General features: G+C 44.3%; 1 protein-coding gene across 1 annotated transcript in view; it reads right to left on the bottom strand.

Moving 5' to 3' along the window:
* The window catches only part of LOC143961575 (proteinase-activated receptor 1-like), an 86,076-nt gene that overhangs the window by 62,574 nt on the left and 781 nt on the right, over positions 1 to 22,721 (bottom strand). The gene's annotated exons all lie outside the window — the stretch shown is intronic.

Here is a 22,721-nt window from a genome sequence, read left to right as displayed (position 1 = left end):
CCAACTCCAGAGGCCAAGGTGACTAGCTCTCTCAATTAACATGTATAGTTCAGAATCAAAGAAACCAGGAATAGTGTTTGTATATTTCCTGGGAGATATTGTGGGTAAATAGTACTGTTCCATTTGAAGTAATCCAAGCCACATTCTTAATGTTCATTATTTTTTTGGTCTCCCTGTGCTCCTAATAGACACAGGGTAATTTAGACATAGGAGGTGCATGAGGAGCTGAAGCAAGGGTTTCCCAACCTCTCCAAGGGATTCTGGGTTCCACCAGATCCCCGCCCAAAGTGACTCCCATCACATCTCTCCCCTTTTGGCAGCAGACTAACACAGGAGGAGACCCTAGATGGGATGACTCCGAAGTTAGTCCATAGTTCCAGTCCCCCAATGCCTGTACCCACACAGTACCCCAAACAAATTGTTCCCAACAGAGAATTACTCACCCAGCCAACTTCGGCCTCTCTTGTAGAACATACCCGCTGTTGAGGGGAAGTGCAGACTGGTCCTTCCCCCTGGAGTCCCTTCAGTCACTGGAGATAAGATGGGGTGGCTGGGCTCACTCTGTCCTGCTGTTGGGGATCTGGACTGACTGCCCAGCATTCCTGATGTATACAAGTGGAGACCGTAGTTCATTCCACTTCCACAGGAAATCCATCCTTTGTTAGTGGAAGGCAGAGGCCAGCAGTGCTCTGTCCTGTTGCAGCGGTTCTGCTGGACATAGGAGCTTCACTACATCAGCTTGTAGCTGGGCAGGGAGGCCAACTGCCCCGGCTCCCTGGAACTCCACAGTTGTTGCCAGTGCTGAGCAGAGGTTGGTAGCACTCTGCCCTGTTGCCAGCACTTCTGCTCGTTTTTTGTTAGTGGAGATCGCAGGCCCATCGACCAACACCAGCTCAAGCTGCCTTTTTGAGGTACTGATTGAATTCTCTCCCTGGAGCTCAAGTCAATTAAATCCATGCTTTCTGTGATCCATGTCTGGGGAATGAAGATAGGTTCTCCAAAGCCCTTGAACTGCCGTTGGACAGACGCATTTCTCCATCCAAGCTCATCCTGTGCAGAGACAAGTTCGTCCAGGTCAGTCAACACTTGCTGCATCCGCCATAAGACCTCCGCTTCAATAGTTGTGGGTGGAGATGAGAAAAGCACACTGTTACTCTGCTCCATTGCTGACATTTCAGCTGAGATTTCCGGACTGTCGGCTGGTACTTCTAGATAGTTCCAGGCAAAGGGAGCCCAGCCCTGGTGTTGAGCAGACTCTAGCAACTGCCTGTAGGCGATCTCCAGCTCCCATTCCTGAATATCTTCCAGTGCCCTTTATAAAATCCCAATAATATACATTCATGTTTTTGGTTGTACAATACAAAATGTGGAAAATGTCAAGGGGTATGAAAACTTTTTCAAGGCACTATATCTTCAAATAAAAAAAAAAAAATTTAAATAGGTTTGTCCTCGACTCTTCAAACTCTGACTTATTTTTGGAAGTGTATGTAAACATGACCCTACAACTAAAGGACTTATCTCGATAATATATACATCTCTTCTTGTAAAATGGGCCCCTCTCTTACATTTATACATGACTAAATGGGAAAATGATCTTGGCGAATCTTTAGGAGTAAAAGTATGGAGTCAAATCTGACACACTACAGCTCAGTGGGCACACGGGTGCACACGGGTGGGCACACGGGTGCCGCCCCCCATCCTTGCTGCCACTTCCCTATCCATGGCCCTGGCCCCTTTCAGGATGCCGAACACATGGACTCCTATGGTGGGGGCAGGAGGGGGTGTATTTTTTTTAAGCACCTGATTAGAGCCGGAGGCTCTAATATGCTTCAAAAAAGGGTGGGCTCGGGCGCAGAAAGTGCGCCCTGATCCCACCCAATTGTGTTACCATAGCGAATGAATATTCGCTATTTTCACACCGCATTGCCTCCCCGCCATTTAGGAGGCAGGTCAGTGAGACCTGTTTCCTGATTGGCCAAAGTGTCAGGTGTCCCTATTGGATGCTCAGCACTTTGGCGGAAGTGGGACAGAATGGAGGAAGCTGAAAAGAGGAGAGAAGACGTCAGAGAAGAGAACATCAAGGTAAGCACCGATCCTCCTGCACGGGTGTACCGCGATCCATCTCCAGGGGTGTGTGAGCAGGCCGGGGTGTGGCGCGATCCATCCCTGGGGGGAGGGGGTTGGGAGCGGGTTGTCAGATGGGCAGACTGGCAGCATTTGATGGGAAGTACTGTCAGAATGTGATGGGCAGACTGGCAGCATTTGATGGGCAGACTGGCAGCATTTGATGGGCACACTGGCAGCATACGATGGACACACTGGCAACATTTGATGGGCACACTGGCAGCATATGATGGGCACACTGGCAGCATTAGATGGGCACAGTGGCTGCAATTGATGGCACAGTGGCTGCAATTGATGGCACAGTGGCAGCATTTGAGGGCACAGTGGCAGCATTTGAGGGCACAGTGGAGGTGTTTGATGGGCACAGTGGCAGCGTTTGGTGAGTGGCAGCTTTTAATAGGCACAGTGGCAGCATTTGATGGGCACAGTGGCAGCATTTGATTGGCACAGTGGCAGCATTTGACAGGCACAGTGGCTTCATTTGATGGGCACAGTGGCAGTGTTTGGCACAGTGGAAGCATTTGATGGGCACCGTGGCAACATTTGATGGGCACAGTGGCAGCATTTGATGGGCACAGTGGCAGCATTTGAGGGCACAGTGGCAGCATTTAAAGGACACAGTGGCAGCATTTGATGGTTTTTTTTTCAAAAAATATTTGCGCCCCCCAAAAAATTTGGAGCACCAGCCGCCACTGCTACAGCTCATTGTTCTATCAATTTTAATGTGACTGAATCCAACTATAAATTATTAATGAGATGGTATAGGATTCCCTAATCCTACAGTTTCTGATAAAAGTTTTTAAGAATGCCAAAAAATTGGTATCCTCTTACACATTTGGCGGGAATGTCCCAAGATCAAACAATATTGGACTGAAATATATCAAATAATACACACCTTGTTAGGAAAAAGACTATACAAAACCCTAAAGAAGTATTATTAAACTTCAAATCAAACGTTTGCAGGAAAAGTAAATTCTGTCTACATTGCTTTTCTTAGCAGCCATACAAATTCTGGTAAAGGCCTGGTGGTCCTCCCTACCACACTCTTATTTGGTTAAAAAAGCAATTATATGGTTTATGTTCAATGAAAAACTTGCTGCCATTCTACACAATGATACTTACAAACAGGATAAATTTGGTCCCTTTGGATCACGTATTTTCTGCTATCAGACTTTAATAGATCCCTATTACTACTTATATGACTTGTACTGTACATGCATTCCTACAAATATCCATATGTGTAACCAGGGGTCAAGTCCTGGGGAAAAAAATGTGGGAACTCCCACCCAAGATCCACTCCCCCACCAAAAAAAAATAAAAAAAGATACGCTCATATGCACGAACACTTCAAAAGTGGTATTTTTCATTCAATTTTCGTATTGTGTGTATGAAGCTTAACTGTTAGTACATTAAAAAAAAACAATCCTCAATAAACATAAATACGGTAATTCTCTGAATAATCAGCATTCATTTAATTGTGCTTCCATGCAAACGTGAACATCGTGTTCTGATCTTTATTGGGGAATTTTATTTTGTATATAGAGTGTTTATGTGGTGAGTTTACACTTTTCATTGAACAGAGTTTGGATAACACAGGGTTAAATGGAAAGGTCATAAATGAACTGCACATTATCTGGACAGAATGCTTGGGGAGATAGTGATGTGTTCCTGCTTAGGAGATGTATGTTAGCTTGGGGGGCTGCAAACTCTGCAGGGGCTCCAACACACACTCGCTGCTATTCCAACCCTTCACATATTTCCACATAAACTTCCCTCCTGGCATTAAACTTTGCCGGGTATTGTGCTCAGCTTACCACCCCAAACTGATGTTCCTCCCTCAGCTCACCTCTTTCCCTGCATGTCCTGTGAGCAGAATAGCTGTGCTCCTCCTCTGGGTTCTCTCATCAGCGCATCACGAGAGGTCTGACTAAATACAATCTCTTAGCAACAGTGACCTGATCTACCCATCAGCTAACTGTGATTGACAGGTAGATCGAAGAGGATTTTGTCATGGGGCCCCCTACTGGCAATGCCTGAATGGTCAGGTGTGCGGCACTTACTATTGTGAGCTGTGTCGGCGGCTGCTGGTGTAGAACCTGCCACACAGCTCGCATACTTCAAAGTCTTACAGGACATGGCTGCTAATGGGAACTGAGTTCCTGTTGTGGAAAAAGTACAGGAACTCCGTTCCCATGCGTTCCCGCAGGACTTGAGCCCTGTGTGTAACCCTCATCTAGGGATGAGCCGATCTTCGAGTCAAACATAAGTTCAACTCGAACATCGGGCGTTTGCCAAACAGCGAACATGATGCAGTGTCCGCACCAAATTCTAAAGCTGCAGAACATCGTTAAAGTCTATGGGACACTAACATGAAAAAATCATAAGTGCTTATTCTAAAGGCTTATATGCAATGTATTGCCATAAAAAGTGTTTGGGGAGCCGGGTCCTGCCCCAGGGGACATGTATCAATGCAAAATAAAGTTTTCAAAACTGCCATTTTTTCGGGAGCAGTGATTTTTTTTAATGCTTAAAGTGAAACAATAAAAGTGAAATATGCCTTTAAATTTCATACTTGGGGGTGTCTATAGTATGCCTGTAAAGTGGCACATTTTTCCTTTGTTTAGAACAGTACCACAGCAAAATAACATTCATAAAGGAAAAAAGTCATTTAAAACTGATCGCAGCTGTATTGTCAGGTCCCGGCAATATAGATACCCCCCCCCCCCCCCAGTCCATTACCAGGCCCTTTGGGTCTGGTATGAATATTATGGGGAAACCCAAACCAAAAATGTAAAAATAAAATGCATGGGGGTCCCCCCAAAATCCATACCAGGCCCTTCAGGTCTGGTATGGATATTGAGGGGAACCCTGCACCAAATAAAAAAAATGGCACAGGGGTCCCCCCAAAATCCATACCAGAAAGGGTTTGGTGTGGATTTTAAGGGGAACCCTGCGCCAAAATGAAAAAAAATGGCATAGAGTCCCCCCAAAATACATACCAGACCCTTATCTGAGCACGCAACCTGGTAGACCTCAGGAAAAGAGGGGGGACAAGATAGAACCCCCCCTCCTGAACCATGCCAGGTCACATGCCCTCAACATGGGGAGGGTGCTTTGGAGTAGCCCCCCAAAGCACCTTGTCCCCATGTTGATGGAAGCCGTTTAACAAGGGGACCCCCAGATCCCAGCCTGCCCCCTTTGTGAATTGGTAACAGGTAAGTTGTACCTACAATTTCACAAAAAAGTGTCAAAAATAGTAAAAAAGACAGGAGACCCTTTGGGACAAGTCCTTTATTAAAAGATAAAAAAAATAGAAATGTCCCGCAATGTAAATCCATCTCACTCCGCCGACAAGTCAGAAAAAGAAAAGAAAAGCCGCAACAGCTCTGCTTCCATGGAAGGCTACCGCCGAGTGACGCTTCTTCTCAGTGACAGCTGTTATATACGACTAAGGCTATTGCCGAAATGCATCAGCTTTATTGTTTTACTGTCACTCTGATGTACCAATAAACAAACACTCCAAGGATTACAGTGTTACCGGCTCTTCTTACTACTACAGTTGTTATATAGCTGAGGGCGCGGCCACCCAATGACATAAACAGGTGACCCCCACCCCCCCGACATCATGTGACGTTGCCCGTTTACATCACCGAGCGGCCCCGCCCTCAGCTATATAAGAGCTGGGGGGGAGGGAGGCTAGGATCTGGGGGCCCCCTTGTTATAATAATATATAATATATAACTATAATTATATTATAATCTTTTTTATATTTATAGTTACATTTATGTAAAAACACTTTACTTGTTATGTGTTACATAATATCTACAGTATGTAAATGGTATTGCATATCTATATGTTTTGTAACTTGTTCTTTCTTACTAAATGTAAACAATATTGTATTTTTTTTCCTCTTCTGTGCCTTAAAACTAATAATAAACCTTTATTGAAACAGAAGCAGAATAAATTCCAGGTCCACTTCAAGGAATATGTTGAAGTTGTGGTGGCAAATCAGAGGCCTGACTTTGAATGAGATGATGATGGAATGGACACAAGAACCAGGTGAGGGTGACGAGAAGGAAACATCAGAGAAAAGGATGACATTGAAGGAGATAAATGAGAAAACTATAACAAATTATTGGGATGCTGATCTGCTTCTGGAGTAGGCTGAGTGAGTGAGTGACTTGTATAGAACTACCTATGCGAACTGAATTGCCTCAGGGCGCTTTCTTGCCACCAGAGTCCATCTGCGGCTTTTTTTGCGTGGTCCTTTACCCCGCAAGGTCCTGACACGCTTACAAACACATACAACATTGACATACACAAACACATATTAAGGCCAATTTTTTTTTTTTTCAGACAAGGTCTAATTAACCTACCAGCATGTCTTTTGCCGCGTACACACGATCGAATTGTCCGGCGTACTTAGTCCGGCAAACAATCCGGCGGATAGTCCGGCGGACTTTCTACCGAACGGACTTGGCCACACATGGACACACAGAAAGTCCGGCGTTTGCTAGCGCGATGACCTACAGCACGTACGACGGGACTAGAAAAAGGAAGTTCAATAGCCAGTAGCCAATAGCTTCCTTTTCGTAATTTGCTTCTGAGCATGCGTCATTCTTAGTCCGCCGGACTAGCATACTCACGAACGTATTGTCCGCCGAAACCCAAGTCCGACGGGAAGATTGGACTGCAAAACTACTTTCTTAGTCCACCGGACTTTACGCTGGAAAAGTCCGCTGAAGCCCACACACGATCGGATTGTCCGGTGAAATGCGTTTCATCGGACTAAGTACGCCGGACAATTTGATTGTGTGTACGCGGCATTAGGAGTGTGGGAGGAAACCAAAGTACCCGGAGGAAAGGCTGTGAAAGCTGCATGATTGAAACCAGTGCTACACAAGGAGGAGACACTCTGAACTCTAAAAACTTTTGATTCATTTTTTAGCAGGTTAGCATTAGAATTAGGGTGAATCTGTAACTCAGGTTCCAATGTCATGGCCAATAATGTCCCTTTTCTTGGTACAAACATGCTGGCCTGCTTTTGAAGTAGGCTATGAGTGCTGCTGTGTGTGAATGAAGCCAGTGCAGCAAGACGAGGAAGCACTCACCAACTCCAGAAAACGAAAAAAAAAAAGATTCTTGACTTTAGAATCTGCTAATTACTGTTATTATTAGAACACCAACAATGTAAACTCTACGGTCCCCATCATACTTGCATGGACAATTAACCTACCAGAATGTCTTCTAAGCCCTTGTACACACGATCAGAGTTTCCGTCGGAATGTGTCCGATCGGAGCGTTTTGTCGGATATTCCGACTGTGTGTGGTCTGCATTGGACTGTTTCCATCGGAATATCCGTTGGACCAAATTTTCCAACTTGCCGGAAATATTTTCCAACAAACTGCTCCGATCGGACATACTCCGATCATGTGTAGAGAATTCCGATCGGACAAAGTGCCACACATGCTCAGATCAAATTCCTACACCAAAGCTATTGGCTACTAGCCTGAACGTAGTCCTGTCGTAACGAAATAACGTCATCACGTTCTGAACGATCGGATTTTCCAACAACTTTGTCCGACCGTGTGTATACAACAGTTTCGGACAAAATCCGTCAGACAAAATCCGACGGATTTGGTTGTCGGAATCTCCGACCATGTGTACAAGGGCTTAGGGTGGGAGGAAACCCACCCAAGCACAAAGAGAACATGAAAACCTCATGCAGGAAGTTTACTGGTTGGGATTTGAAACAGGAACCCCAGTATTGCAAGGAAGAAGTTCTAACCACTGAGGCATTGTATTTCCTGCTGACTTATAAGTTATCTGTCCTTTAACGATTTACAGACCTCCCGTCGTCATTATACAGCGGCTCTATGAAGTGGAATATCATTGTTATGGCAGCAGCTAGCTGCCATAACCCCCCCCGTATCCACTTCTTCAGCGGGTGGTCCACTTTCAGATAAAAGTGGTCTCTCTACAATCCACAATATATGCAACAATAAGGGAACTCTCCTGGTCAAGAATGAGGAAATCGCCAAAGAATTTGAGAGCTTCTACTCAAATCTATACAACTTACAGACCAATCATACTACCCAAACCACCCCTGAAACACGCACTGAAATTATTAAAGACTTCCTCTCCAGATAATAGACATGTGCATTCGTTTTCGTCCGAATGCATTTTCGTCTGAATTTCAGATATTTTCGTTATCGTTTTGACAAAGGATAATGAAAGCACAGAGTCCGAAAAATGAAAGATCCGACATAAATAAATGCTTTATTTTCATCTTCGTTTTGACACAGTTCGATACAGATAAGAGATTCGATGTGACTCTAACAACAACAATCTGTGTCTATTTAACTTGTATCATAACAGTCCATTCATTCATACAGGAGCAACACGACTTCCAGCACGACTTTGAGAGGCAAGGCAACTTGGACACGATTTGAGTGTGAATCACAGCGCGACTTACAAAACGACTTTAATGTAAAAAAAAAAATGGCATGGGTTCCCCTTCAAGAGCATACCAGGCCCTTCGGATCTGGTATGGATATTAAGGGGAACCTGCACCAAAAAAAAAAAATGGTGTGGGGGTTCCCCTCAAAATCCATACCAGGCCCTTCAGGTCTGGCGTGGATATTAAGGGGAACCCCGCGCCCAAAAAAAAAATGGCATGGGGGTCCCCGTCAAAATCCATACCAGACCCTTATGTGAGCACGCAACCTGGCAGGCTGCAGGAAAAGAGGGGGGATGAGAGAGCGCCCCCCCCTCCTGAACTGTACCAGGCCACATGCCCTCAACATTGGGAGGGTGCTTTGAGGTAACCCCTCAAAGCACCTTGTCCCCATGTTGATGAGGAAAGGGGCCTCATCCCCACAACCCTGGTCGGTGGTTGTGGGGGTCTGCGGGTGGGGGGGTTTATCGGAATCTGGAAGCCCCCTTTAACAAGGGGACCCCCAGACCCCGGCCTCCCCCCTGTGTGAAATGATAAGGGGTTACAAACATACCCCTACCATTTCACCAAAAAAGTGACAAAAAAGTGTTAAAAATGAGAGGAGACGGTCTTTGACAAGTCCTTTATTAAAGTCTTCTTTCATCTTCTTTCTTCTGGTCTTCTTCATTCTTCCTTTCTTCATCCTTTGGTTTCTTCCTCCATCTTGTTCTTCCTCCGATCCTCTTCTTCCTCCGATCCGCTTGCTCCAGTGTTCTCATCCGGCATCTTCCTCCATGGCATCTCTTCTTGGTTCTCGGGCCGCTCCACGCAATGGGAGGCTCCCGCTGTGTGACGCTTCTCTTCTTCTGACAGTTCGTTTATAACGGAGGGCGGGGCCACCCGGGGACTCCACACCCTCTGACGCATTGTTCCATGCATCAGAGGGGGCGGAGTCACCGGGTGGCCCCTCCTCTCCATTATAAAAGAACTGTCAGAAGAAAGGAAGCGTTACACAGCGGGAGCCTCCCATTGCGCGGAGCGGCCCAAGAACCAAGAAGAGACGCTGTGGAGGAAGATGCCGGATGAGAACCCCGGAGCAAGCGGATCGGAGGAAGAAGAGGATCAGAGGAAGAACAAGATGGAGGAAGAAACCAAAGGATGAAGAAAGGAAGAATGAAGAAGACCAGAAGAAAGAAGATGAAAGAAGACTTTAATAAAGGACTTGTCAAAGACCGTCTTCTCTAATTTTTAACACTTTTTTGTCACTTTTTTGGTGAAATGGTAGGGGTACTTTTGTACCCCCTTACCATTTCACACAGGGGGGAGGCTGGGATCTGGGGGGTCACCTTGTTAAAGGAGGCTTCCAGATTCCGATAAGCCCTCCACCCGCAGACCCCCACAACCACCAGCCAGGGTTGTGGGGATGAGGCCCTTGTCCCCATCAACATGGGGACATGGTGCTTTGAGGGGTCACAGACCCCCAAAGCCTCCTCCCAATGTTGAGGGCATGTGCCCTGGTATGGTTCAGAAAGGGGGGTCTCTCTCACCCCCCCTCTTTTCCTGCGGCCTGCCAGGTTGCGTGCTTGGATAAGGGCCTGGTATGGATTTTGAGAGGGACCCCCACACCATTTTTTTTTGTTGGCACGTGGTTCCCCTTAATATCCATACCAGACCCAAAGGGCCTAGTATGGAATTTTGGGGGATCCCCCCGCATTTTATTTTCTTAATGCTAATGCTAATGACCTGTGTGCATTGCAATGCAAATAGCCTTAAAAAAACCCATAGAAGACGTACAACATTAGAATCCTACTATAGCTTGTAGTCAAAATATTCGACCGGGAATGTATGATTGCAGCATCATAAGTGAGTTTCGCTGCTCCATGGAATCTTCTTTATACATTTGACAGACACCATAAGCCTTCAATGACAGATTCAACCGTAATTCATTTGGATTTTCGGAAGGATGCAATTTTTTACGAAAAACTAAATAAAAAAAAAAAAAATTTCGGGAGTAACTAAATACATTTATTTTTCAGACAAACAAAATTCCGAAACAAAATATTTCAGTCTGCACATGTCTACCAGATACAGCCACAAGCCCATAACTTCCCAACAATCAATTGACCTTGAAAGCCAATTATCTACTACTGAAATAGAGATGGCCGTTAAACAAATGAAAGTAGGCAACAGCCAGGCCAAGGCGGCTTTACCCTTCAGTACTACAAATCCTTTACTGATTTCCTCTCCCCCAGACTCCTTGCTACTCTCAATACCCTTTCAGACCCCCAGGTTAGCCTGGACAGAATACTAGCTGCCCATATTACCGTAATACCCAAGGAAGGCAAAGACTCTTCTTTAGTTGAAAATTATAGACCAATTTCCCTTCTAAATGTGGATATTAATATATATTCGAAGATCCTAGCCAATAGATTACTCCCTTTATTGCCCGGCCTCATCTCCCTAGACCAAGTGGGCTTTGTCCCTGGCAGAGAGGCCAGGGACAACACCATCCGTACACTTAACCTACACCACTGGCTTACGTCCTCCAAAACACAAGATTTTTTTCTTTCATTCAATGCTGAAAAGGCGTTCGACAGGGTGGCCTGGGACTACATGTGGGAGGGGGCTATTGGTTTTGAGAACCGCATGCTCTCATCCATTATGGCCCTGTATTCTGGCCCATCCGCAGCAGTAAAAGTTAATAGCCACTTGTCGGACGCCTTTCCTATCAGCAATGGCACACTCGAAGGATGCCCACTCTCACCCCTAATTTATATACTGACCCTGGAATCCCTTCTTAACAAGCTAAGAGTCAACCCAGATATCCAAGGAATAACTGTGAAAGAGAGGACGTTTAAGGTCGCGGCCTCTGCCAACCACATTTTACTCTCCTTAAGATCACCTCGAACTTCCCTACCAAATCCTCCCAAAGATCTATCATTCTTCGGCAGATATCTCAAACCTCAAAATGAACCACACAAAATCACACACCTTAAATATCACCCTTCCCTCTCAGGAGGTAACCCACTGCCAGGAGTCTTTCCCTTTCCGCTGGGAGAAGGACACAATCACCTACCCTGGCATCAAAATCCCCTCTAGTTTATCAGACCTTTACTCTATGAATCATCATACTGCCCTACTCAAGGCCCAAAAACACCTTAGGGATTGGGCGGGTTCGAACGTATCTTGGTTTGGTCGCTCTGCCCTGATTAAGATGATTATCCTACCACGCTTACTATACCTGATACAAGCTGTCCCAATACTCTTACCACCAGGCTTCTTTTCTACCTATCGAACAGCTTGCTCTACCTTTTTATGCACCTCCCATCAAGTACTCCCTCCTCACATTATCCAAATCTAAAGGTGGTATCGGATTGCCTGACTTGCATAAATATTATACTGCCTGTCACCTCAAAAGGGTTGCAGACTGGAATATCCACGCCTTTAAAAAGGCCTGAGTATCCCTTGAAAAAGCTTTTTTGTCTCGACCCTTACATCTTCTCTCTTGGCTGCCCCAAAAAAATTGGTCGCAATCTCTATCGACTCACCCTCTCATTCACCCATCTCTTTTAGCACTCAGTAATGCCACACGAGGAGGGACTCTCACACCTTTCCCGGGTCCTTTAACTACGTTAAGAGGGAATCCTGATTTCCCTCCAGGTGAACCTAATGACCTTTTGAGGATGTACTAGCCCTCCAGTTTTATTCAGACGGAAACCCCATTTCCTTAGACAAATTCAAAACGATCACTTAAACAGCTTTGTTTCCCTTCTGGACTTACAGGCAAATCCGACACTTTCTAGAAACCCATGCTCATCAATAGGGATGAGCTTCGAGTTCGAGTCGAACATTGCCTGTTTGCCTGTTCAGCGAACAGTGAACAATTTGGGCTGTTCGCAGCAAATTCGAAAAGCCGGAACACCCTATACAAGTCTATGGGAGAAATCTAAAGTGCTCATTTTAAAGGGTAATATGCAGGTTACTGTCCTAAAAAGTATTTGGGGACCCAGGTCCTGCCCCAGGGGACATGGATCAATGCAAAAAGAACTTTTAAAAACTGCAGTTTTTTCAGGAGCAGTGATTTTAATAATGATTAAAGTAAAACAATAAAAGTGTAATATTCCTTTAAATTTCGTAGCTGGGGGGTATCTATAGTATGCCTGTGAAGGGGCGCATGTTTCTGGTGCTTAGAACTGTCCCTGCACAAAGTGTCATTTGTGCAGGAAAAAAAGTCTTTTAAAATCACTTGCTGCTAAATTGTCGGCTCCCCGTAATACAGAGAACACTCAATGAGTGTTCTCTGTATTAGCCGACAATTCATTCATTCATTGATAAAAAAAAAAAAAAAAAAAGCGTGGGGGTTCCCCTAAATTCAATTACCAGGCCCTTCAGGTCTGACATGGATATTAAGGGGAACCCCGTGTCAAATTAAAAAAAAAATTGACGTGGGGGTCCCCCTAAATATCCATACCAGACCCTTCAGGTCTGATATGGATATTAAGGGGAACCCCGCATCAAATAAAAAAAAAAATTGACGTGGGGGTCCCCCTAAAAATACATATCAGACCCTTTATCCGAGCACGCAACCTGGCAGGCCGCAGGAAAAGAGGGGGGGACGAGAGAGCGGCCCCCCCTCCCTCCTGAACCGTACCAGGCCACAGTGACGTGTGGGTGACCCCGCCCCCTCTGATGTAACGCAGGTTACATCAGAGGGGGCGGGGTCACCCATACGTCACTGGGGAACCCCTGGCTTCCCTCTCCAGCGTCAGAGGGGCGGGTCAGGTGACGTGTGGCCCCGCCCTCCTAATATAAGAAACGTCAGCGCTGGGCTCTCTGCAGTGTCTCCGGAGTGGAGACAGAAGAAGGATGTATGGACAGCGCTGGACTGAGAGATCCCCCGTCGCTGGATATGATCATCCATCGCTGGACCCCGGAGACCCGTCGCTGGATAGCAAGAGTGGATTAGCACCGCTGGAATCTTTTTTTTATTTTTTTTCATTTTTAATAAAATAATTTTTCAAAAGTGTGTTTGTCTTATTTAACCATTTTGACACTTTCTTTGTGAAATGGTAGGGCTACTTTTGTACCCCCTTACCATTTCAAACGGGGGGGGCAGGATCTGGGGGTCCCCTTGTTAAAGGGGGCTTCCAGATTCTGATAAGCCCCCCGCCCGCAGACCCTCACAACCAACGGCCACGGTTGTGAGGATGAGGCCCTTGGCCTCATCAACATGGGGACAAGGTGCTTTGAGGGGTCACAGACCCCCAAAGCATCCTCCCAATGTTGAGGGTATGTGGCCTGGTACGGTTCATGAGGGAGGGGGGGCCGCTCTCTCGTCCCCCCTCTTTTCCTGCAGCCTGCCAGGTTGCGTGCTCGGATAAAGGGTCTGATATGGATTTTTAGGGGGACCCCCACGTCAATTTTTTTTAAAAATTTGATGCGGGGTTCCCCTTAATATCCATATCAGACCTGAAGGGTCTGGTATGGATATTTAGGGGGACCCCCCACGTCAATTTTTTTTAAAATTTGACACGGGGTTCCCCTTAATATCCATGTCAGACCTGAAGGGCCTGGTAATTGAATTTAGGGGAACCCCCACGCTTTTTTTATTTATTTATTTATTTATTTTTTATTAATGAATGAATGAATTGTCGGCTAATACAGAGAACACTCATTGAGTGTTCTCTGTATTACGGGGAGCCGACAATTTAGCAGCAAGTGATTTTAAAAGACTTTTTTTCCTGCACAAATGACACTTTGTGCAGGGACAGTTCTAAGCACCAGAAACATGTGCCCCTTCACAGGCATACTATAGATACCCCCCAGCTATGAAATTTAAAGGAATATTACACTTTTATTGTTTCACTTTAATCATTATTAATATCACTGCTCCTGAAAAAACGTCAGTTTTTAAAAGTTCTTTTTGCATTGATCCATGTCCCCTGGGGCAGGACCCAGGTCCCCAAACACTTTTTAGGACAGTAACCTGCATATTACCCTTTAAAATGAGCACTTTAGATTGTGAACGTTCGAGTCCCATAGACTTTAATAGGGTTCTAAAGTTCACACGAAGTTTAGGTCTGTTCGCAGGTTCTGGTGCGAACCGAACAGGGGGGTGTTCGGCTCATCCCTACTCATCAAATAAGCTGGACGATACAACTTACGCCCTTTGAATCTCTTTGCCATTGCAAATCTCCACAAAGACACCTGATCTCTCTTATATACACACTCCTCTCGGAGACTCCAGTCCAAGCCCTAGCTCCCTTACAAGTGTCCTGGAACAGAGACCTACAAACACCTCTTACAACAGATGACTGGAACACAATCCATGACTACACACATAAGGGCTCATTAAACATGGCTATAAAGGTGGTTACTAGATGGTATAGGACCCCCTCATGTCTCCAGGGACCCAGCCAGCGGAGGTGATGCTTGCAGAGCAGCCTTGTGTGTCAAGCCAGGGACTGAGCAGACCAGTGGGGTGAAGCTTGATAAGTATCTGAAGTGCCAAGCTAGGGACCCAGCAGAGAGGCCGGTGGGGCACTTGAGGAAGATACTACAGTGAAGATTGGAAGAGCTCAAGGGATTCCGTGGCAGTGAATTATCTAGTCTAGTGAGAGAGACTGGGAGCTCAGTGGGTTGAAGAACTACAAGAAGTGATTGTAGTGGAAGTGACAGAACTGTTACACTTTGTGTTAGAAACTGTTATGCCGCATACACACGATCAGATTTCTCGGAAAAAGATATGGCGAATTTTCCGACGGGATTCCGCTCAAGTTTGCCTTGCATACACACGGTCACGCAAAAGTTTGCTGAAATTACGACCATGAAGAACGGTGGGCATGTGATAAACAGGTACGTAGTTTTGCACACCTGTGCCACTTTGCCAATCGGTGTAAGCCGGTCGGCAAGGGGATAAAGTGTATTTTTTTTTTTAATTGCATTTGAAATAGTGCTAAAAAAAAGAAATTTTATACATATATATATATATATGTGTGTATATATATATATATATATATATATATATATATATATATATATATATATATATGTATGTGTGTGTATATATGTGTATATATATATATATATATATATATATATATATATATATATATATATAAAATGTTTGGGGGGGAGGGGGTTCTGAGTAATTTTCTAGCAAAAAAAATGCTGACTTTTTACATATATGTGAGAAGTGGTTAATTATTGTTTGTGTCAGTTTGTTTGTCCTCCATTATGCAACCCATTGTGACAGATTAAATGATGAAGATGAAGATCTAAAAGGAACGTTGCAGCAGCCTCCAGTTCTGTTTTTTAGACAACCATTGAACCCCAGACACAGACCAGTCAGCAGGCCACAACCATAAACTGTCGAGTTGTCTTGCTCAGTTAAATTACAACTAAAAAGTTCCTATATGATGGTCTTAATAAGTACCAAATCCAGTTATTATTTGATACTTAAGACTTAACCACTTTCAGCCCCGGACCATTTTTCTGGCTTAATACCAGACCACTTTTTGCGATTCGGCACTGCGTCGCTTTAACTGACAATTGCGCTGTCGTGCGAGGTGGCTCCCAAACAAAATTGACGTCCTTTTTTTTCCCACAAATAGAAATTTCTTTTGGTGGTATTTGATCACCCCTGCGGTTTTTATTTTTTGCGCTATAAACAAAAATAGAGCGACAATTTTGAAAAAAGGGCATTATTTTTCACTTTTTGTTATAATAAATATCCCCCAAAAATATATAAAAATACATTTTTTTCCCTCAGTTTAGGCTGATACGTATTCTTCTACATATTTTTGGTGAAAAAAAATCTCAATAAGCGATTATTGATTGGTTTGCGCAAAAGTTATAGCGTTTACAAAATAGGGTATTGTTTTATGGCATATTTAGTAATTTTTTTTTTTTTACTAGTAATGGCGGCGATCAGCGATTTTTATTGTGACTGCGACATTATGGCAGACACATCAGACTTTTTTGACACATTTTTGGTACCATTGTCATTTATACAGAAATCAGTGCTATACAAATGCAGTGATTCCTGTGTAAATGACACTGGCAGTGAAGGGGTTAACCAGGGGGTGGCAGTGTAGAGGTTAAGTGTTCCTAGGGGTGTGTTACTAACTGTGGGGGCTGGGCTTTGTTTTAGTGAACACTGATCTCTGCTCTAATCACATGGAGCAGAGATCAGCGTCACTTGTTGCTAGGCAGAACGGGGGAGATGCTGTTTACAACGGCATCTCCCCGTTCAGCCACCCCGTGAGACGATCGCGGGTATCCCCGCAGGGATCGAGTCCGCGGGACCCGCGACCAGACTCACGGGGGTCCCGACTGGCATGCGAGTGCGCCGCCGCAGCTCGCATGCGATGGCAGGGCATCATATAAAAATGGACGTACATGTACGTCAATATGCCTGCTCGTGCCATTCTGCCGACATACATCGGCGTGCGCAGGTCGGGAACTGGTTAAACTAAACAAAAATATGTTCCTTTACCTTCCATGACTGAGACAAATCCTCCTTCACTGTCCCTCATATGCAACCACTCCCAGACACTGCAGCTCACAGTGGGATGGTCTCAGCAAAAGAGGCAGCATTGCCAATCCAAAAAGCAGGGGTCAGAACCAGGCATGGCCAGCTGCTGACTGACAATCTAAGATCTTATGAATTAGCAGTGACAACACTTATAGAAACCACACCCCTTGCAACATTTTTTTCATCCGAATATAGGACAAGCCTACATGTAGGTGACAGCAGTGCTCTAAATTCTGTGCAGCACCATTGTCACACCATCACAAGAAGCTTCATAAGGTGGACTTCACCTACAGGATCAACAGGTATTTTTGGAACTAGGGGGACTAGGAGAAAACTCTAATTGAGATGCAACTCTAATAATGCACCGTTGTACTTATCTTTTTATAGGGAGACTGTCATTTTACTTTGAAGTAAGCTAAACCGAACCAAGAAAAAAACAAAAACGACATGCCCCCCCCCCCCCCCCTAAAAACACATACCAGATGCTTTTTCTTGATGAGGGTCTAGTATGGATGTCAAGAGGGACCCTATACCAAAAAGGGAGTCTCTCTCATTTCCATACCAAATCCAAGCATGCGGCCTGGCTCAACAGAAAAGGGGGACCCGAAGGGGCTGGTAAGGATTGGGAGAGACCCCACGCTGTTTTTTTTTTGTTTTTTGTTTTTATATTGAATTTTCATGATAACAAGACAAAAATTGACAGTGTAGAGCTGTAGAGCCTAAAATCATAGACTCTGTAAATTAGGCAAATACATGTCTTAAATAGGGATGAGCACCATGTTTGAGTCAAACGTAAGTTCGATTTGAACATCTGGTGTTCGCTGAACAGCGAACAATATGCGGTGTTCGCGGCAAATTTGGAAGCCACAGAACACCGTTAAAGTCTATGGGACACTTACATGAAAAATCAAAAGTGCTCATTCTAAAAGCTTATATGCAAGTTATTGTCATAAGCAGTGTTTGGGGACCCGAGTCCTGACCCAGGGGACATCAATGCCATGAGGAGGACCCCGTGGTGTCAGAGGGGGGCGGGGTCACCCGTTTACATCACCAGGTGGCCCCGCCCTCAGTTATATAAGGACTTCCAAGGTTATATAAGGACTGTCACATACAAGATATGTCAGTTGTCGAGAGGCTTCCATGGAGGCGGATTGGTTGCAGCTCATTTTTTTTTTTTTTTCGGTCCGTCGGGCACTGTAAACTTACATCGTGAGACATTTTTTTTATTTATTTTTTTAATAAAGGACTTGTCCCAAGCTGTCTCTTGTCTTTTTTACCATTTTTTACACTTTGTTTCTGAAATGGTATTACCAATTCACACAGGGGGGAGGCCGGGATCTGGGGGTCCCATTGTTAAAGGGGGCTTACAGATTCCAATAAGCCCCCCGCCTTCAGACCCCCCACAACCCCTGGGCAAGGGTTGTGGGGATGAGGCCCTTGTCCCCATCAACATGGAGACAAGATGGTTTGGGGTCAGACCCCAAAGCACCCTCCCAATGTTGAGGGCATGTGGCCTGGTACAGTTCAGGAGGGGGGAGCACTCTCTCATCCCCCCTCTTTTCCTGCAGCCTCCCAGATAGTGTGCTTGGATAAGGGTCTGGTATGGATTTTGAAGGGACCCCTATGCCTTTTTTATAAAATTGGCGCAGGGTTCCCCTTAATTTCCATATCAGACCCGAAGGGCCGGGTAATGGACTGGGGGGGGGGGGGGCCATGCCATTTTTATCAGAGTTTTATCTATATTGCTGAGACCCGACAATTCATTACAGCTGCGATCAATTTTAAATGACAATTTTTCCTTTAGAAATGTAATTTTGCTGTGGTATTGTTCTAAACATGGGAAAAATGTGTCACTTTACAGGCATACTATAGACACCTCCCAGGCACAATATTTAAAGGAATATTAAATTTTTATGTTTCACTTTAAGAATTAAAAAAATCACTGCTTCCAAAAAAACAGGCATTTAAAAAAAAAAAAAAATGTGCATTGATACATGTCCCTTGGGGCAGGACTCGGGTCTCCAAACACTTTTTATGACAATCACTAGCATATAAGCCTTTAAAATTATCACTTTTGATTATTCATGTTCGTGTCCCATAGACTTTAATGGTGTTCGTGTGTTCTGCCAAATATTTTGCCTGTTCGCATGTTCTGCTGCAAACCGAACAGGGGGGTGTTCAGCTCATCCCTAATCTTAAACATGGGCAGGTAGGAAGGGAAGGGAGGAAGGAAAGGAAGGATGCAAATTTACCTGTAGTTACTCTAGCACAAATAACAGGTTACAAAAGTGATACAACATGATGTTTTACAACCCTCAGGCATGAAGGCAGAGAAAAACAGAGAAAAGAAACGTGCTGAAGTAGATGTAGAAAAAAGAACAAGGCTAAACAAGGCTATATATATATATATATATATATATATATATATATAGTAGCAGCTAGTAGCCCCCTACTATCTCTAGGACTTAGGGAAGGGAAGAGTCTAATTATGTGTACACACGATCGGAATTTCGTCCCGCAAAAGACCGATGAGAGTTTTTCGTTGGGAAATGCGATCGTGTATATGCTCCATGGGACTTTAGCTGGCCGAATTCCAGCCAGCAAAAGATTGAGAGCATGCTCTCAGTTTTTCGGTCAGGAAAAGTTCCTATCTGAAAATGCGATCGTCTGTGGCAATTCTGATGTGCAAAATTTCTACGCATGCTCGGAAACAATTCAACGCATGCTCGGAAGCATTGAACTTAATTTTCTCAGCTCGTCATAGTGTTGTACATCACCGCATTCTTGACGGTCGTAATTTCAGCGAACTTTTGCGTGACCGTGTGTATGCAAGGCAAACTTGAGCGGAATCCCGTCGGAAAAGCCGTCATATCTTTATCCGACGAGAAATCCGATCGTGTGTACGCGGCAAAAGGTTTTTTTTTTGTTTGTTTTTTTTTTTTTTTTCTAATGCCAGCTTTTTTTTCCTTTTTACATTCCAGGTTCCTGCTCACAGCAGATGAGTCATAGCTGTTAAGGGCGCGGTGGTCCCCTGCTCCTTAAAGAGGAGGGCCGGTTTTTAAAAAATTTTTTTAAAAGTTAGCAGCTGCAAACACTGTAGCTGCTGACTTTTAATAAGCACACTTACCTGTCCAGGCCGCCCGCTATGTCGGCCGCCCGAGGCTGACCCGTCCCTCGGTCTCGGGTCCCGGCGCCGCCATTTTGGGTAAGGGAAACAGGCAGTGGAGCCTTGCGGCTTCACTGCCCATGTCCTACTGCGCATGCGCGAGTCGTGCAGCATTTTGTGAATGGGACGCGCTGTGTTCTGGGACACACAGTTCCCAGAAACCTGGGGCGACCCATTACCCAGAAGACACCGCACGGAGGAGAGAAGAAAGAAGATCTCCGCGGAGGAGGAAGAGGCAGATTATAATGATGTGCCTAGCAACAGGCATTTCTGGTAAGTAAAAAAAAATATATTTTTATTTTATTTTTTTATGATTTTTTTCTAATTTTTAATGTATTTTCTTTTTTTAGGGTGGCCCTCCACTTTAACAACCAGCTATTGCGGCTATTTCTTTTTTTAAAGAGCATAAATGAATCCGAAAATAACTTCCAAAAATTACTAATCAATTCAATACAACGAATCTGAATATACTAAACTGATTATAAAAATGAACAATTTTAACATAACGAATGTGAAAAAAACAACCACTCCACCACTTCAGCCCCGGAAGAATTTACCCCCTTCCCGATCAGAACACTTTTTGTTGATACGGCACTGCGTCGCTTTAACTGACAATAGCGCGGTCGTGCCACGTTGTACCCAAACAAAATTGACGTCTTTTTTTTTCTCACAAATAGAGCTTTCTTTTGGTGGTATTTGATCACCTCTGCGGTTTTTATTTTTTACGCTATAAACAAATTTTTTTTTTTTTTAAAAGCAATATTTTTTACTTTTTCCTATAATAAATATCCCCAAAAAATATATAAAAAAAGAATTTCTTTCTCAGTTTAGGCCGATATGTATTAGTCTACATATTTTTGGTAAAAAGAAAAAAAATCGCAGTAAATGTATATTGTTTGGTTTGCACAAAAGTTATAGCATCTACAAAATAGGGAATAGATTTATGGCATTCTTATTATTACATTTTTAATAGTAATGGCGGCGATCTGCGATTTTTTTCATGACTGCGACATTGCGGCAGACACATCGGACACCTTTGACACTATTTTCGTACCAGTGACATTCATACAGTGATCAGTGCTATAAAATTGCACTGATTATTGTGTAAATGACACTGGCAGGGAAGGGGTTAAACGTTAAACACTAGGGGGTTAAGTGTGCCCTAGTGATTCCAACTGTGGGGGGGGGGTGTTCACTACAACATGACAGGGATCACTGCTCCCGATGACAGGGAGCAGTAGATCTCTGCCATGTTGCTAAGCAGAACAAGGAAATGCCTTGTTTACAAAGGCATCTCCCTGTTCTGTCGCTCTGTGTCACGTTCGCGGGCCCCCTGCATCGAGGCCGCGGGACCAGTGGGCACGGTCACGGAGTATGCAACACACAGCGCGGAGTATGCAGCATGCGCCCACTAAGCCGTGTCTTAAATAGGACGTACAAGTACACCCATTTGCACAGCCGTGCCATTGTGCCAATGTATATCGTTGTGCGCTGGTCAGCAAGGGGTTAAAGAGGGTTAAAGAAAAGTTCTGCCTGTGGAAAAAAAAAGAAAATGTGGCAGCTGCTGATTTTTAATATATGGCCAGGGAGCCTGCAATATCTGCACCTCAGCCAATCTTCAAATCAACTCCTGTGTGCTGCCACCACCATTTCTGGTAAGGGAAACCGGCGCAGATAATTGGCATGGCAGCGGGGGACGGAGGAGGGGGGCCAAACTTCCAAAGAATGGCACTTCCAAGGGACAGTTCCAGGGGGGAAAGGTGCCAAATATGGCGCCAGAGGGGAGGGGAAAATCAGATCGGTGGAAGTTCCACTTTTGGGTGGAACTCCGATTTAACAAATTAATCTACAATGAAACACATTTTTTTGTTGTGCACATCTCTATCAGACTGGGACTTGAACATTTGCACAACTAGGATTGAGTCCCCTCTGATGTTGGCTGTCTCCACTTGTAACCCTTTCATGACTAAGCCCATTTCTGACATTTGGTGTTTACAAGTTAAAATCCGTATTTTTTGCTAGAAAATTACTTAGAACCCCCAAACATTATATATATATATATATATATATATATATATATATATATATATATATATATATATATTTAGCATAGAATCTAGAGAATAAAATGGCGATTGTTGCAATATTTTATGTCACACAGTATTTGGGCAGCGATGTTTCAAACGCAACTTTTTGGGAAAAGGGACACTTTCATGAATTTTAAAAAAATGAAAAAGTAAAGTTAGCCAATTTTTTTTATATAAATATATATATAAATATATAATAAAGATGATGTTACGCCGAGTAAATAGATACCAAACATGTCACGCTTTATAATTGCACGCACTCATGGAATGGCGACAAACCTAAAAATCTCCATAGGCAACGCTTTAATTATTTTTACGGTTACCAGGTTAGAGTTACAGAGGAGCTCTAGTGGTAGAATTATTGCCTTGTA

Source organism: Lithobates pipiens, unplaced genomic scaffold, assembly GCF_037356315.1.
Source record: "Lithobates pipiens isolate NorthernLeopardFrog02 unplaced genomic scaffold, aLitPip1_a1.2 Scaffold_8, whole genome shotgun sequence".
Classification (NCBI taxonomy): Eukaryota; Metazoa; Chordata; class Amphibia; order Anura; family Ranidae; genus Lithobates; species Lithobates pipiens.
The sequence above is the reverse complement of the archived record's forward strand: the minus strand, read 5'-3'. Positions and strand labels throughout refer to the sequence as shown.